General features: G+C 34.6%; 1 protein-coding gene and 1 pseudogene across 16 annotated transcripts in view; one reads left to right on the forward strand and one right to left on the reverse strand.

Moving 5' to 3' along the window:
- Window positions 1–17,713, forward strand: part of GPHN (gephyrin) — a 725,565-nt gene that overhangs the window by 556,255 nt on the left and 151,597 nt on the right. The gene's annotated exons all lie outside the window — the stretch shown is intronic.
- On the reverse strand, window positions 5,056–6,428 carry LOC127549638 (actin-related protein 2/3 complex subunit 1A-like; annotated as a pseudogene).

Raw genomic sequence — 17,713 nt, forward strand, 5'->3', positions numbered from 1 at the left:
TAAGGATGATCTGAAGGAAAATAACCTACTCATCCTACAAAAAGAATGATATAGTAGAGCCCCAAAGATATTGGATGAGAAAGAAAGAGAACATCCAGTAAGAGACACAGGAAGAAGGGAAGTGTGGTAATAGTTGGTGACTCCCTGCTAATGAATACCAAGACAGCTAGCTATTTGTCAGTCCCAAAACAATTACAAAGAGTTTATCTGTCTTCCTGGGATATGAATCTAAGACATAAAAGAAAACTTGACAGGATTTATTAAAATGAAAATCCTTACTTCTGATTTCACAAGGGCAAAAATGATACTTTAAAAAGTAATCTAAAAACTATTGCCAACAATTATAAATTTTTTTGAAAAAACCCTAAAGACCATGAGGACATAGTTCTTCATGTTGCCCATTGAAGGGAAGGGATGCAGTAGAGAAAAATTAATTTCTCTGAGAATGGGATTTGGATTTCTGGATCTGACTCCTGGCCAGAGATGGAGTATACCCATAAAAGATTATTAAGAATTTGTTTGCCAGATTTCTTTAAAATCTAATCTGAAGGACTTTAAACTAAAAATAAAAGGGAAGGTAGAAAACTCTGTGTGTGTATGTATGTAAGTATGTGCTTTTATATGTGTACATATATATACTATATTTAGCGCATATATGTATATATATATACATTATATTTGTGTGTGCATGTTTATAAAGTTTCACAAAGAGAGATACATACACACGTGCATATGTGCATGAGGATAACAATTGGGATACCCAGAAATTCACTCGTGACAAAATCTAAGAAAGGAGTAAAATATATGTTTATATGTAAATACCCCGAATTAGGCAATAAACAAAAAGAAATAGGGATCCTAATATATAAGGTGACAAATTTAATTTTATAAGTTTCACTGAGCCTTTGTGTAATGAAACCTATGACTAAACCATGTCTCTGAATAGGTACATATTACTCAAAAGAAAGTACAGGTAAAGGGGAAAGGAGGTTAGCTTTGAAAATTAATAAAGGAATGAAAGGGGAAAACATGACAGCATTTGAGTAAAAAATCAAAGAAGGAAGAAAAAAAGCTAATTTTTTTTAGTGGACTATATATATTACAGACCACCTAGGCAAAAAAAAAAGGAAAAAAAAAAGAAAAGAAAAGAAAGAAATACATGGAGAATTTGGGAAATAAATCACAAGCTTGAAAATTAGAAAATTGCTGGAGCATTCTCTCTTCCCCAAAGAGAGCATCTTTTATGTTTCATCTCTCTTTCTTCTTCCTCCTTTATTTTTTTTTCTTTTTCTTTCAGGATTTTACAATCTGAATTTTGGCTATCCAAGAAAGTAATTTTTTCTTTAATGTTCCTGGCCGGTGTAATATTTGTAATCTAACATATTTTTTTAAGCTTTTTATTTTCAAAACATATGCACAGATCATTTTTCAACACTGACCCTTGTATATCCTTGTGTTTCAGATTTTCCCCTATTTCCCCATCCCCTCCCCTAGATGGCAAGCAATCCAATATATGTTTTATTTCTAATAGCTTTTTAGTAGAATCTCTGGGGTTCTCTAGGTATACCATCATATCATCTGCAAAGAATGATAGTTTGGTTTCCTCATTGCCTACTCTAATTCCTTTAATATCTTTCTCGACTCTTATTGCAGAGGCTAGTGTTTCTAATACGATATTGAATAATAATGGTGATAGTGGGCAACCTTGCTTCACTCCAGATCTTACTGGGAAGGATTCCAGTTTTTCCCCATTGCATATGATGCTTACTGATAATCCAATATATGTTATACATGTTAAAATATATGTTAAGTCCTATATATGTAACCATATTTATATAGTTCTCTTGTTGCACAAGAAAAATCAGATCAAAAAGAATAGAAAGTGAGTAAGAAAACAAAATGCAAGCAAACAACAACAGAAAGAGTGAGAATGCTATGTTGTAGTGCACACTCAGTTCCCACAATCCTCTGTCTGGGTGTAGACTGCTCTCTTCATCACGAGATCATTGAACTGGTCTCAATCATCTCGTTATTGGAAAGAGTCACATCCATCAAAATTGATCATCATATAGTCTTCTTGTTGATCTCCTGGTTCTGCTCATTTCACTTAGCATCAATTCATGTAAGTCTTTCCAGGCCTCTCTAAAATCATTGTCCTGATCCTTTCTTTATAGAACAGTAATCTTCCATAATATTCATATACCATAACTTATTCAGCTATTCTCCAAATGATGGGCATCCACTCAATTTCCAGTTTCTTGCCACTACAAAGAGGGCTGCCACAAACATTTTTGCAAAAGTGAGTCCCTTTCCCTCCTTTAAGATCTCTTTGGGGTATAAGCCCAGTAGAAACACTGCTGGATCAAAGCGTATGCACAATTTGATAACTTTTTGAGTATAGTACCAAAGTGTTCTCCAGAATAGCTGGATCTGTTCACAGTTCCACCAACAATGTATTAGTGTCCCAGTTTTCCCACATCCCTTCCAACATTCATCATTATCTTTTCCTGTCATCTTAGCAATCTCAAGAGATGTATAGTGGTGTCTCAGAGTTGTCTTAATTTGCATTTCTCTGATCAATAGTGATTTAGAGCATCTTTTCATATGATTAGACATGATTTAATTTCTTCATCTGAAAATTGTCTGTTCATATCCTTTGACCATTTATCAATTGGACAATGGCTTGAATTCTTATAAATTTGAATCAGTTTTCTATATATTTTAGAAATGAGGCCTTTATCAGAATCCTTAAATATAAAAATGTTTTCCCAATTTATTGCTTCCCTTCTAATATAGTCAAAATTATCCATTTGGTGTTCAATTATGAGTTCTAGCTCTTCTTTGGACACAAATTCCTTCCTTCTTCATAGATCTGAGTGGTAAACTATCCTATGTTCTTCTAATTTGCTTATAATGTCACTCTTTATGTGAATTATGAACCCATTTTGACCTTATCTTGCTATGTGGTGTTAGGTGTGGGTCAATGCCTAGTTTTTTCCATGCTAGTTTTCAATTTTCCCAGCAGTTTTTGTCAAATAGTGAATTCTTATCCCAAAAGCTGGGGTCTTTGGGTTTGTCAAACACTAGATTGCTATAATTATTGACTGTTTTGTCCAGTGAGTCCACTGATTGACTACTCTTACTTAGAACCTGGCATGTTTTTACAGAAGCAGCTAATGACATTAGGCAGGATATGCCTGTAATTTGTCTTTTTGTCTCTCTTTTTTTTCAATAATTCAAAGGTATTGAATTAAAAAGACAACTTTATCACTTCTCTGAAGCAGAATTGAGGCCCTCTATAAAGTTTCCTATTTCTGCTAATACAGAAATGGTGGTAATCTTATTCCTCCACTGAACCAATTCTGCATTTGTTCTTTCCCTTGGGAATAGCTCTGTACTGTCTAATGATATCTAAATCTCAAGGTCTTTATAAAAATAATGGTCTCTCTTAATTATATCATTGAAGTTAGAACTAGAAGAGACCTTAGAGACTATCTGGTTCAAATCTCTAGAGCTGAAGAAACTGAAATATCCAGAGTGACTGGCCATGGTCATATAGCAAAGCCAAAAGCAAACCTATATACTTTGATTCCCAGTCCAATGACCTTTTCAATACTGTCAAGGTCAGATGGCTAGGACTTGAAAAATCTTTCCTTAGTTTCATCACTAAATAATTTATTTGAACTTCACTTAGTGCCTCAAGTTTCCTTTAAATCTGCATAAATCTAATAGCCATAAAAGGGCTTTCTGAGGCTTAACTAATTCATCTTGGTAAGTGATAACAAATCCTTAGATGAAAGGTATATATTATCCACAGACAGTTGTTTCTACCCTAATATTATTTGTTTTGTTCTGTGGCTTAGCATCAGAAGTTTCTTGTCAGTGCTATCTTTTGTTTGTTTTTTAATCATTGGATTTTTTAAAAGCTACAAATTTAATCTGTTCATCTTTTGCACTGATGAAATGTTACAGTGCTATTCCTACTCCAAAAATGAACTATTCAAGGTTTTGGGTTTGTTTGTTTTTTTAATGTAAAAAGTGAAATTTCACACATAGAAAAATTTGAGAGTAGGAGGTATTTCTATGAAACTGGAGAGAGGGGGAAGCTAAAAGCAACCCTATTACTAATATAAGAGAGTAAGTGAAAAACTGCAAAATTTACAATTTCATCACCACTCTTAAAATTGTAAACTTGAAGGAAAGTATTAAGAAAAACATCCTCTTTTGTTCCTTTACTTTGTTTTCTTCTTGTCAGAATTTTTTTAAATTTTAAGACATAAAAAATATACAAAGAAAGTATTTTAGACACAAAGTTCTGTGAGACAACTAATGAAGCTTACTCTCCTATATATTTGTGTAAGAAGGGGAAATAATTTCCTTTTTTTGACCATCAGTCAATAAACAATAGGTATTTTGTTAAATTTTTAGTATACCAGGCCTGTTCTAAGAGCTGAAGAAACGAAAGAGGCAAAAGACAACTCCTGTCCTCAGGGCGCTCACAACCCAGTAGGAGACAATAAGCAAGCAAATATGTGCAAACAATCTGTACATAGGATAAATTGGAAAAAAATAAAAGATTAGAATTAAGAGGGGGTGTAGAATTACAAGAACATTGTATATGGTAACATCTACACTGTTTTAAGGATGACTTTGAGTGAATAAACTACTTATCTATTACAAATACACAAATTGATTATAAAGGGTATACAAAGAAAGACTATGCATTCAGAGAAAGAATTAATAAATAGAAGTATGTATAGAATTAATTTACTTACATACCTATCTATTTGTGTCTAATGGTAGCCATCTCTAGCATGGAGGAAACTTAAGTAAATTTTTTTTTTTGTTTTTTGTTTTTTACTTCTTATATATTTTTTATTTTTGTAGCTGATAACTTACATAAACCTCCCCTTTAATTTAGAGTGATAGCTTTCCACAAGAAAGTACTTAAAGAGCAGCTTTGGTCAAGAATGGAATTAAATAGCCAATCAAAAAGACATCACTGCTGATTTTTTAAACCAATATATTCACCAATCATGTTCAAAAAAACAAAAACAAAACATCTATTTTCTCAATTTTGACTTGTGGTAGGGTTTTTCCCATCTTCATGCAAATGCTGGAGCTGTATTCTGTCAAGTGTCTGTCGTGCTTGAGAATGAAAGTACAGCTTCATATGATTCATAGCCCCTATATCGAAGACTCTAAAGTCTTGAAATCCCAAATTGTCATTGCTCCATCAATGCCAGTGGTACAAAATTTGTGGCAGAATTGCTTGTCCACTTAATAAATAGACACTTGGGTGATACCATTTTGGTGTAGCATTTCGAGAGCAATGTTGCTATCCTCAGTTGTGGCTCTCTTATCCATGTTGCGGAAGCTCCATAGCAGAGATGTTGCGCTGGATGCTCTGTTTTGGAATGTCTAATATGGAGATGAAGATCAAGGAACTACGGTCATCATAGTTAAACAGCATTGGGCAGCAGTCATGACCAGCAGCTACCACACTGTTCTCAGAGACAAATGGCATACTCTTTAGTGGTAGGAACTCTGTCTTCAGCTGTGAAATCATCATGTTTTTGGAGGCATCAGCAATCCAAACAGTATTATCATGGCTGATCCAAGTGAGGCAGTTTCCACTAGCAGAGTAACTAACCCCATGGACCCAACCACCACTTCCGGTACCACCAAACTCTGACACCAGCTGACTAAAAGGCATCTTGGTACCTCATGGAGTACTAGCTGGCTTTTCATCAACTTCTTTAATGTAGGCAGAAAAAACTCTGCATTCGAAGTCACAAGATCCAGCAGCCAGTAAAACATTGTTCAGGTGCCAGTCCAAACTAAGGACAGTAGAATAAATTGGCTTTTTAATGTGTTTGCTCACCTACCAGTCATTTTCAGATTCAAAGTAGCATACAGAAATCAGCCGAGCTCCACTACCTACCGCAAATTTATTCTCCAGGGGAGACCATTTCACAAAAGTAGCTGCACAATTAATCCTCAGGATGACTAGGATTGGTTTCCAGATGCTATCTTTCTGACTCCAGACCTAGGCATTATGGTCTGCACCACAAGTTACAATTTGATCATTCTTCAGAGCCCAGTCAATACCTGTAATGTGTCCATTGTGTTCCTTCAGTTTGTAGGCTTTTACAAACCATTGGTTCCTATTCTTGTAAATGTAGACTTCATGATTATCAGGCCTAAGGGCAATCTGAGTATGATCTCTGTTCCAAGCATGGAAGGTGATTGGCTCTAGTAAAAATTGATGTAAGAACATTATTCTTAGTGTTTTCAAAAGGAGAAAGCTGGGATGTGGAGGTGCAGAAAGGCCCCGGAGCGGAGGATTCACAGACTCTGGTCAGTTGGTGTGAATAAACTCCAGCAGGAGGCTGGAGGAAGATGGAGGCCAGGCAGGAAAAGGTTTTAAAAAGGAATTTGCATAATAATTTTTTTGTGTATTTAAAAGGAATAGCAAATTGTGCACAGTAGATTTACAGTTTCGTCTATAATCATCTTTTTATTAGTAATATAGTATATATATATATATACACATATATATATACTACATATAGTAATATTATGCAAATGTTTTTTGTTCTAAAAATTCATTTTAAAAAGGAGGCTTGGGAAATTATTCCTGTAGAAGATAGAATTTTGATTGGAAAGTCAGGAGGCAGAGATAAAGAAGGAGAACATTCCAGACATAGGGGACAATGAGAGAAAATGCCTACTGTTGCAAGATGGAGTGAGTATCTAGTTCATGGAATAGCTGGGAGGTTCCTGTCATTGGATTGAAGAGTACATGGCAGAGAGAACACTGGAAGGATGGAAAGGGACTATGTTATAAAGGACTTTGTTGAATAGATGATTTTTTAATTTGATCTTGGAGGTAATAGAGAACCACTGGACTTCATTGAGTTAGAGGGGGAAAGGGAAGTATATGATATGAGTTGACCTATTCTTTAAGAAAATTACTTTTTGATTTTTTAGAGTGGGAATGGACTTGAAGCAGACATATCTGCCAGCAATTAGACTATTAACTAATCCATGTGTGAGAACCTAAACCATGTTATCAGAGTATATCTGTTATCAAAGAAAGTGGCAGAGGAGAAATAGAGACATATTCAAGAAATGTTGCAAAAGTAAAATTTGACAAGTTTTGGCAATACTTGAAGGTGGAAAGCATGAAATGTTAACATGATATCTTAGGATGCAAGCCTAGGGAGCTGAGAAGATGATGTCCCCTACTATAATTATACTATGATTGGGAAGGTTAGTAGGGAGGAGGATTTAGGAGGAATGCTAATGAGTTAAATTTGAGAATCATCGGCATAGAGATGGTAACTAAAGATCATCACTCAGTAAAATAGAATAAAGAGAAAAAGGCAAAGGACAGAGCACTGTGGGATACCTACATTTAGAGAATCTGTTCTAGATGAAGATCCAGGAAAGGAAATTTTGAAGGAGTACTTAGATAGGTAGGACAAGAGCCAAAAGACAGTAATGTCCCGAAAACCTAGAAAGAAGAGAGTATGAAGGAAAAGATGGTGGTCAGCAGTGTTAGAAGCTGCAGAGAAGTCACAGAGAACAAGGATTGAAAAAAGCCATTGGATTTGACAATTAAGAGATCATGAATAACTTTGGAGAAAGTTGTTTCAATGGAAATCAGACTGTAAGGAATTATGAAAACATTGAGAAAAAATAAAATGGAAGTCCTTCTTCTCAAGCAGTCTTCTTAAGGAGACAGAAGAGATAGAATGATAGTTAATGGGGATGGAAGAATCATTTGAGGAGTTTTTTGAGGATGAGAGAGTCATGACAATATTTGTAGGCAGTAATGAAAGGAGCCATACACAACAAGAGACTAAAGGTAAGTGAGGAAATGGGAGTGACAGAAGGGAGAAATCTATCAAGGAGACAGGATGAATTGGGATTACTTTATATAGATAGAGAGGTGGAGAGGCAGTTTCTTCAGCTAAGACAGATGAAAGGAGGAGTGAGTGACAGAAGGCTTCTGAGTGATAGAGGAAAGTAAGAAATGGGAAGAGAGAATTCAAAGCAAATAGTATTCATTCTTTCTGTAAAAAAAAATGGGCAAGGTTATTGGCTGAAAAGGGCAGAGTAGGGGGGGAGCTATGGGAGATTTTTTCAAAATCTAACCAGAATTGCAGTCATTTACAAGTACGTGTTGAATGTCTCCTCTGTATAGGGCACAATGGCAGGTACTTGAGATACAGAGAAGAATAAGGCAGTCTTTGGTGGGATATATAATCTAAATTAGTGAGAATTAGACTATTTAAAGGGAAAAAATAACTAACAATATGAGATAGAATATATTGAGTGACAAGTGCCATAAGTGATAAGAACTATTCATTTGTCATTTGATGATCTCTGAACTTCCTTAAAGCTTTAAACATTATAAAAAAAATTTTTATAAACATCCCCCATTATCTTCTGTAACTTGGAAGGGTGTTCTAATAACCTTCTAATTGGTCTGCTTCCAATCTCTTCCCTTTCCAATTTTTCTTTTATACCATTATAAAAATAATCTTTCTTATATATAGATCTGATTATAACACTCCCACTCATAGTTTCTTCTTGGCTCCTGATTGCCTCCTAAATCAAGTCTTAAACATCCAGCACTCCTTCAGTATCTACTCATCCATACAAAATCTCTGCTCCAGCCAAAATGAAGAAGCAAGATGTAATAAAGTCAGACTCTGGGTTTCAGTCATAGTTCTTTTTTTTTTTTTAATTTTATTTTATTTAATAATAACTTTGTATTGACAGAATCCATGCCAGGATAATTTTTACACGACATTATCCCTTGCAATCACTTATGTTTTGTTTTTTCCCCTCCCTCCCCCCACCCCCCCCCAAGATGGCAAGCAGTCCTATATATGTTAAATATGTTGCAGTATATCCTAGATTCAGTCATAGTTCTGAGTGATCATGCAGTTAAACCATCAGGAATTCAGTTTCTTAATCTTTAATAAGGAGATTAGACTAGATGATCTTCAATTTTTTTTCCAGCTCTAAATTCTACAAAAATTATCATCATCATCTATACACCATACATTTTCTTGACTGTGCCTTTCTTTCTCCAGTTGTCTCTTAGAAAATGCTCTTCCCTTAACCTTGTGCATCTAAGTCTGAAACAGTTAGATACAACAGTGAATAGAATATTCAACCTGGAACCAGGAAGCTATGAGTTCAAATCCATCCCCACATACTTCTTAACCGTGTGGTCCCAGACAAATCACCTAACTATCTCTATTTCTTAACCTTTATCATGAGTATGATAATATTTTATTTCCCAGGGTAGTGGTGAAGATAAAATTAGATACTATTATTAAAGCACATTGTAAACTTTAAAATACTATATAAATGCTAGCTATTATCATGTCTTATCCTAGAAGACCTACCTAAATTTTTCTTCCTTCAAAAGATCTTTTCTTACTCCTCTCAATAATCATCAGGTCTTCTTTTCAATTCCAGTAGCACTTCACACACACACACACACACACACACACACAGATCTTGGCACAATCCTATGCTATATATGTGTGTGTGTACCTATATTGTGTCTAGCACAATCCTACACTCTTTCCTGAGATGCAATCCTATATCATCAGTTGTCTGTATGACATTTGCATCTGAATGTTCCCTTAGGCATCTCAAACTTCATATATTCCAAACAGAACTATTTCTCAAACCCAACTCTTTTCCTAACTTCTCAATTTACTTTGAGATAGGTACCACCATCTTTTCAGTCATTTAGGCTCACAATATCAATCATTTTCAACTATGCTCTTTCTCACTCCACTTTCCCAATCAGTTTTGTACTTCCCCAGTATCTGTCAAATGTTTGGGATATTTTCATAGAATCATAGAAGAACAGATAGAAGGGACTTTAGATAAGTCATTTAGATCAATCCCTTTTACAGATGAAGAATTCCAGTTTGCCCTCCACACAGTTAACAATATGTTATTCTTAAAACAAAGGTCTGACCTTGTCACTTCCTAGCTTAGGAAGATTTAGTGCTTCTGTGTAGGATCATATCCTTTCTGCTTAGCCTCCAGGCTACCTTTTCAGACTTAGGGACCATTACTTTCTTTTATTCACTTCTTGGTTAAGCCAAACTAGCTTCATACTCAACCTTCCCTCTCCCATTTCTTTACCCTTGCACAAATTCTAAACTATACCTGTTGTGCACTCACTTCTCATTTCTTATAGTTCCAGCCTCCCTCAAAACTCAGCTCAAGCTCTACTGAGTATGTAAGGACTTTCCTGAACCTTTCAGCTCAGAATGTGTTGCTTTCCATGATACCTTCAATTAACTTTATATGTATTTTATACCTATATTCTGCCTTCTCCAGTAAAATTAAGCCCTATATGCCTGGCATGTTATAAATTCATAAATAAATGTCTATTGATTATTCACAAATTCTGAAAGCAAAGTACTAAAAGTGATGCAGTTCTGGTGGTAGAGAATTGGGGTGGGGAATCCCTCTGATTGGAGAACTCAGGTCCAACGTGAAAGAATTCACAAACCCAAAAAGTCCCCAAAAGGGATTTATTGGCACTGAGAAGCCAGCTTTGCTAGGAACATATACTTCTTAGTGGCAAAAGGTTCTGTCAGGGAAAATGGCAAAGGCTAACACTGAGAAGAGTGTTTCTTCACAGCGGGCAAGAGTCCTGGCAGACAACTGTGCCAAGAAGAGAGGTTCTTGGCAAAGCATAATCCTACTTCGGAATTCTGCAGAGATTAGGAGTTCAAAATTGTCATTTTATAAGTGGTCTGAGGCTAGGGCTTTTATTCAATGCCCCCAGGCATAGATTTCCAGTTGAAAAGAAACTACTTATCTTGGAATTTCCAGCCAGTCAGTAGGAATATCAAGCCCAGATCTCCAACTGAATGAGACCACTCAAATTCCAGCTACTGGGAGAAGTCCTGGGCTAATCTTCAACTCAATAGAGGGTGCAGCTAGTCCCTGCCAAGATTTCCAACAGAATGAAACCATTTAATTGCCCTAAAGGGTGGGTCTCTGCAGAGGAGAGTTTCAGGGTTCACTTCCCCACCCCCATCAAAAGGACACTTAATTCATTGGTGTGCAAGAAATCATCATACTCTTTTCAGACAATGATTTATTTAATCAGGATAGATCACCAATCTAGTTCCTTTATAACAAAGGAGAAGAGGATGGGCTCTGAGGTTTTAATTAAATAAGGTACATTTATTTATGTAATAGTAAAACCCACCAGTTACTTATCTCTCCTCCCTATCTGGATCAGTCCAGTTTCTAGATTCTTGTCATGCAACAGATGTGTGTGCTCAGGTTCAAAGTAGAAAAGAAAGAAAAAGAAATTATCACCATAACACCATTGTCTAAATGAAGAAACAATGTTGATGAAATGCCCATTTTAACAGAAAAATGTCATTCTAATGTGCTATTGAACAAAATAAAGAAAAAAACAGAATCCTTAAATGAAAACTTTAGAATTAGAAGGTACTTTAGAAATCATCTATTTCTGTTTTTTAACTTATTCTGTCATCTAGTTAATTTTTTAAAGTACATATGCTTTCCTCCTTTATATTATTTGAAGATATTTACATCCTAAAAGTGAGCATCAGCTGAAGAGGTTTGTTTATTCCTGTAACTTAACTTAGCGAGCACCACTAAAGTTAGAAATTTGTCATGGTTCTATTTCTAGTCTTTCTCAATACTCCTTTAATACTAACTCCCTTGTGAAGTGTTGTGCCATGTTTAGCTAGCAGACTTTCATATCCCAGTTTCACATAGGTTTTTAATTTAAAAATAATTTTATCTAAGAGCCATTTGTATTTGTTTGGTGACATTACTGTTTTAGTGGAATAACACATTATAATCCAGCATAGGAGTCCATAAAATGTAGATAAGATGAAGTTATTAAAATTCTCAACACAGCAATATCAAGTTGTTAAGTTTTTTTTTAATTTCATTCTTTCAACTATAGTTCCTATTATTCTATGAAGATTTTCTTTTTCAACTTCATTATACAGCTAAGTAGTTGTTTCCTAGTCTTAGATCAAATTTTCTCATATTAAAAAATTTAATATTTCATATTTGCATTCCTGGTATAAATCCTACTGTACATACCCTTTGACACAGCAATGTTTCTACTGGGACTATATTCAAAAGAGATCTTAAAGGAGGGAAAGAGACCCACATGTGGCAGCCCTTTTTGTAGTTTTCTGGAAACTGAGTGGCTGCCCATCAATGGCTGAATAAATTATGGCATATGAACGTTATGGAATATTATTGTTCTATAAGAAATAATCAGCAGGATGATTTTAGAGATGCCTGGAGTGACTTACATAAATTGATACTAAGTGAAGTGAGCAGAACCAAGAGATCATTGTATATGGCAACAACAAGATTATATGATAATCAATTCTAATGGATGCAGCTCTCAACAATGAGATGATTCAGACCAGTTTCAATGATCTCATGATAAAGAGACCCATCTGCACCCAGAAAGAGGACTATAGGAACTGAATGTGGATCATAACATAACATTCTCACTTTTTTTTGTTTATATTTTGTTTTATTATTCATTTTCTTTTCGATCTGATCTTTCTTATGCAGCAAGATAATTGTATTTTTACAATGTTTACATACATTGGATTTAACATACATTTTAACATGAATAACATATATTAGGAAAAAAATTAAATTTCAGAGATATGTTGCTTTTTGAAGTGTCTCTTTTACAATATATCAGCATTCTGATGTCACAAATTTTAAAAAAATGCAAAAGAAAGATTCTAACTATGGTATTCATTCTCCTGGAGACATTCTAGCTTTGTGTTACATAAGATTACACAAAGGTAACCTAGGTAAGCCTGAATCTTGGATTCTTCCAACAATTCTGCTATATGACTTTGGAAGATTATTTCAATATTCCCTACCATTGTTTTCTTCAAAAGCAAATTGAGTGGTTGTGTTGCATCAGAGGCATCAAACACTTCTTCAGCAGCACCATAGTGCCTTGAACCAGATTAAAACATATTTTGAAAATATTTAACAAAATCAATAAAAAATACAATAGAACATAAGTAATATTAATATGTGGTTTTCTATGAAAGTTTAATGGCCCCAGTTTCTATTTGACACTTTTAAACTAGATAATCCCTGTTATACTTTTTAAATCAAAATTTCTGTGATTCTAAATCATTATACTATTAAAAAAATGCTAGAAAAAATTAAGTTTTCTAAGATGGTAAATAACTTTCTGTCACTCTAATAACTATAATATTTACTGGATAATAAATAGGCTATGAGATCTCACAAATGATAAACAGGAACTTTTAAATAGTGTAAAAACCAAAAAGAGGTAATTATTCTGTTTCAGGTTATCTTCAAATTGGTGTTTGTTGGAAATTAGAATATTGCTAAGACTTCTTCTGAACTAGGAATGTAACATAAAAAATATTGGATGATCATGTAACCAACCAGAAATCAGAGAGTATTTTGTTTTTCTCAAAACTGTTCCAAACCAAAAACTTCAGAAAAATCAAACTATACTATCGAGCAACTAAAACTAAAACAACAATATAAGCCAAAAATACCATACAAAGAAAGAAAGGAAGGAAGGGAGAAAAAGAATTAACTAATTAATTCTCTGTAGGCCATAGATTTTACAATGTATGTAAAGAAAATCAAAAGTTTTAGCTGAAGGATCCAGCTGGAGGAGGGGAAATCTTCCATGTCAGAAAAAAAAATGAAACTGAAACTCAGTGAGGGTTTTCTGGGCATTCTATATAACATTGTGACAGAGGGAAGAACCTAAAGGTAAAGATGAAAAGCAATGACTAGATCTACAAGAGAAAAGGCAAAAAGACTAGACTTTCCGGGGAAAAAAATTTTTTTAAACTCCATAACAGTGATTGATAACTTTACCCTGTAATGATTCATAGTTTTAGACTAACTTAATTGCCTTTAGAAATATATATATATATATATATATATTTTAAATTAAAGCTTTTTATTTTTCAAAACATAATGTGTGGACAATTCTTCAACATTAACCCTTGCAAAACCTTATGTTCCAATTTTCCCTTCCTTCCCCCATGCCCTCCCCTAAATGGCAAGTAGTCTAATATATGTTAAACATGTTAAAATACATGTTAAATCCAATATAGTGTGTGTGTGTGTGTGTGTGTATACAATTATTATGCCACACAAGAAAAAAAGAAAAGCAAAATAAAATGCAAGCAAACAACAACAAAGAGTGAAAATGCTATGTTGTAAACCACACTCAGTTCCCACAGTCCTTTCTCTGAGTGTAGATGGCTTTCTTCATCACTGAACAATTGAAACTGGTTTGAATCATCTCATTGTTGTAGAGAGCCCCGTCCATCAGAATTGATCATCGTATAATCTTCTTGTTGTCGTGGATAATAATCTCCTGGTTCTGCTTATTTCACTTAGTATCAATTTATGTAATTGACCTACTTTTTAAGATTTATTGTATATGACTCTTCACATTCTCCACATTCCAGCCAAACTGACCTTTTTGTTGTTTTTATACATTCCATCTTTCATCTCGGTACTTTATCACATAGACCCAGAAAGCATCTCTTCCTCACCATCATTTCTTCACTGCTCACCTCAGATTCCATATCTTACAAGAAACCTTTCCTATTTTTTACCCCTCCAATTACTGAGGCTTTCCCCACAGCAATTACTTATACTTATTTGTATTGAATTATCTATATACTTGTTTTTCCTCATTGGGGAATTATTCTATTAATATTAGCATCTTGGGTCAATGATTATTTAGTTTTTATCTTGAACCTAGGCATTTTATCTTGAAGCGTGGCATTTAATAAATACTGACCAGATTGAATTAAACAGAATTGAAATGAGGAAGTTCACAAATAACCTCAATTTTCTTTGATAATTAGCAGGTGAGATTTTCTGTTCAGATTGGAAGAAGGTGATATGTCAATTGAGGACTTGTAGAGAGCAAACAAGTAAGGGGGGAAAGCATTTATCAAATGCCTACTATAGCCAGGCATTGTAACATTTGGAATGCATGCTTTAGAGAGTGTGAGTCAAGGAAGAATAAAAGTATTGCTGTGCAGCATTGAGAACCCAATTAAAATTAAATAACATCAATTTGCAGCTGACCAGTTTTTCTAGCATTGTTTAGAATTTTAGAAAATCTTGCTTAAAATCTATGCAATGGAATGTCTTAAAAATAAGGATGGAAAACAATATACTATTTAAAATTGTGTGTGTGTGTGTGTGTGTGTGTGTGTGTGTGTGTGTGTGTGTGACAATGGGAACAGGATGGTGATTAAAGTTCCTGCTCTGTATTATTGCTTCCTCTTTTAATTGTTATAGAAATCTTTCAAAAAGTGGGTGAAACCATTAGAACTCAAATTCAGAAATAACAAGAGCCCAGAATCTAGATATAGAATACAGTGGCTGGTGAGGAGGAAGTATTACAGAACCAGAGAGAAACTTAGGCCAATGTTTGGTGACACTACAGAAATATAAGGTGGTTTTGGTTACCACGGCATATCAGTGGGTATCAATACAGGCTTGTTCTGTCTATACAAGATAATATTAGTACAAGATCATTCTACAGGGTTATCTTTATGCTCACAGGGGCCCACTCAGACACTGGATAGTAGTTTGTGGGGTCCATTCATCTCATCATTCAGTCCCCTCTCAAACAAATGAGTTCCAAAATCTTTTGGGATATGGAGCAATGATCTTATTTTCTAAAGCTATTTTCTGCTCTGCATAGAGCAGAGATTGCCTTATAGGGTCCCATTCAGAGGGGTGATGAGCTTAAGATCTCAGTAGTTGATCAAAGCAATATCCAGTGAATTCTGAGTCTCAGAATCAAAATCTCTAAAGCCAGTCAATACAGCATCCAATGCTGATCATCATTTTAAGATGAATTGACCATTTCTCTTAATAAGGCCTTCAGAAATATAAAGGGAAGGCTTGTCTTACAGAGAAAAATTTATCCTTAAGTTTCACTACTAGATCACACAAGAAGCCCCTAGGTGAGACAAGGAAAGCTGGGAAGAGAGCACTAAAAGCAAAGCCTTCATCCTTGGGATATGTGATTAAAGGGCAGAGGAAAAGGTTTAAGAAGTGTGGGAAATAAAAAACTATAATGGAAAAAAAAAAAAAGCGTGGAAGAAAGCAATTGAGCTAGAGAGAGTATGTATGACCAGTTTTCTCCTCCTTCCCTGAAGACTGAGGATTCCAAGCAGAGTGGAGACAATAATTGATTACAAATGTGCCTCAGCCACAGCTTGGGTTATTTGTGACATGAAGGCTAGGCCACTTCACTCTCTAAAGAGCTGGATAGGCCAAAATAAGGATTAATCTCTTTTAACGGAAATTTTGCTACCTACAAGGAAAGGCTTCTACTCAGTTGGTAAAAGTGTCAACAAAAAGAAATCCAGAAATAATTTGAAAAGAGAGTGGCATTTAATACCTTCAGGATTCTCTTTGACATAAATTGGACAGGACTGACAATCCTGCCTAATTGTTCTTCCTTGCTTATAACCAGTTTCACAAAGGACTGGAGGGGCATTCTTTGTAGCTTGGTGTAGGTCTAAGAGAAGTTTCTACTGACTTACCTATGGGATTAGAAGCTGCCTGAAGATGTTTAAACCCATTCCAAAGTGGGAAAGAATATATCCTCTTTCTTTTATGAGAGTCAGTTATAGGATGGAATATAAGAATTGGGGAGCTGTGGAATAAGTAGACCAATATATTAGGTTGGCCGGCCTCTTTGGTGGCTACATTAGCCTGCTGATTTCATATGGTTTGGTTTGTTGTATCAAATAAATTGTTTATAAGAAAACATATTTGTATCAGAATACACGACACAAGCAGATGTTAGTCCCACATTAGAGACAAACCAGTAGAATTGACTTTTCCCTTGTAAACTCAAAATATTCCATAAGTTACATCTTCTAAGAAAACTGGTTGTACTTAAATTCTCTTCTCCAAACCACACTGAAAATGTTTCACATTTAGTTTCAGTAATCAATAGAATAATAGCTAGATCCCACAAACAGATGTATCAATAAGGAATAGTTCATGTATCATTTTGAAATATTTATGGACCTTATTTCATATAAATATATATCCTACCCTAGGATCCTACCAAGGAAAGCCAGAAGGATCCTACCCTAGGAAAATCTTAAGGAAATCCTCTAAGCCCTTGCCTATATATATACCTCTATCTTTAACAGTTTGGGATCACATCCTTCTGAGTAGCTTGTGGCATTTCTCTTAAATGGTGGGTTACTGACTTTTCAAAACTTAAAACAATAGCAATTACAATCTCAAGAAATTTTACCTCATATAGTAAGTCTTACCTCAGAGCTTCAAGTTCAGCTCTAAATACTAAGTATTGATTATAATCTTACATTGGTAACGGAGATTACTTGATATCTGAATAGTTGATTTTAAGATTAACATAAAAAATTGATTTTGTTTTAAGATACTCAATTACAAATAACCAAAGACTTAACGTTATGACAACAGTTATAATAACTTAATTAATAATCATATAATTTTCATAATGATAGCCAAATTGCCTTAGGTTTAACTTCCCCTTTAAAACGTCCAGTTCCCTAAGTGACAGAACTGGTTTTAAACAAATTTTCCACCTTCTTTTAGTTGTTAA

The sequence above is a fragment of the Antechinus flavipes genome, chromosome 2 (genome assembly GCF_016432865.1).
Source record: "Antechinus flavipes isolate AdamAnt ecotype Samford, QLD, Australia chromosome 2, AdamAnt_v2, whole genome shotgun sequence".
NCBI lineage: Eukaryota > Metazoa > Chordata > Mammalia > Dasyuromorphia > Dasyuridae > Antechinus > Antechinus flavipes.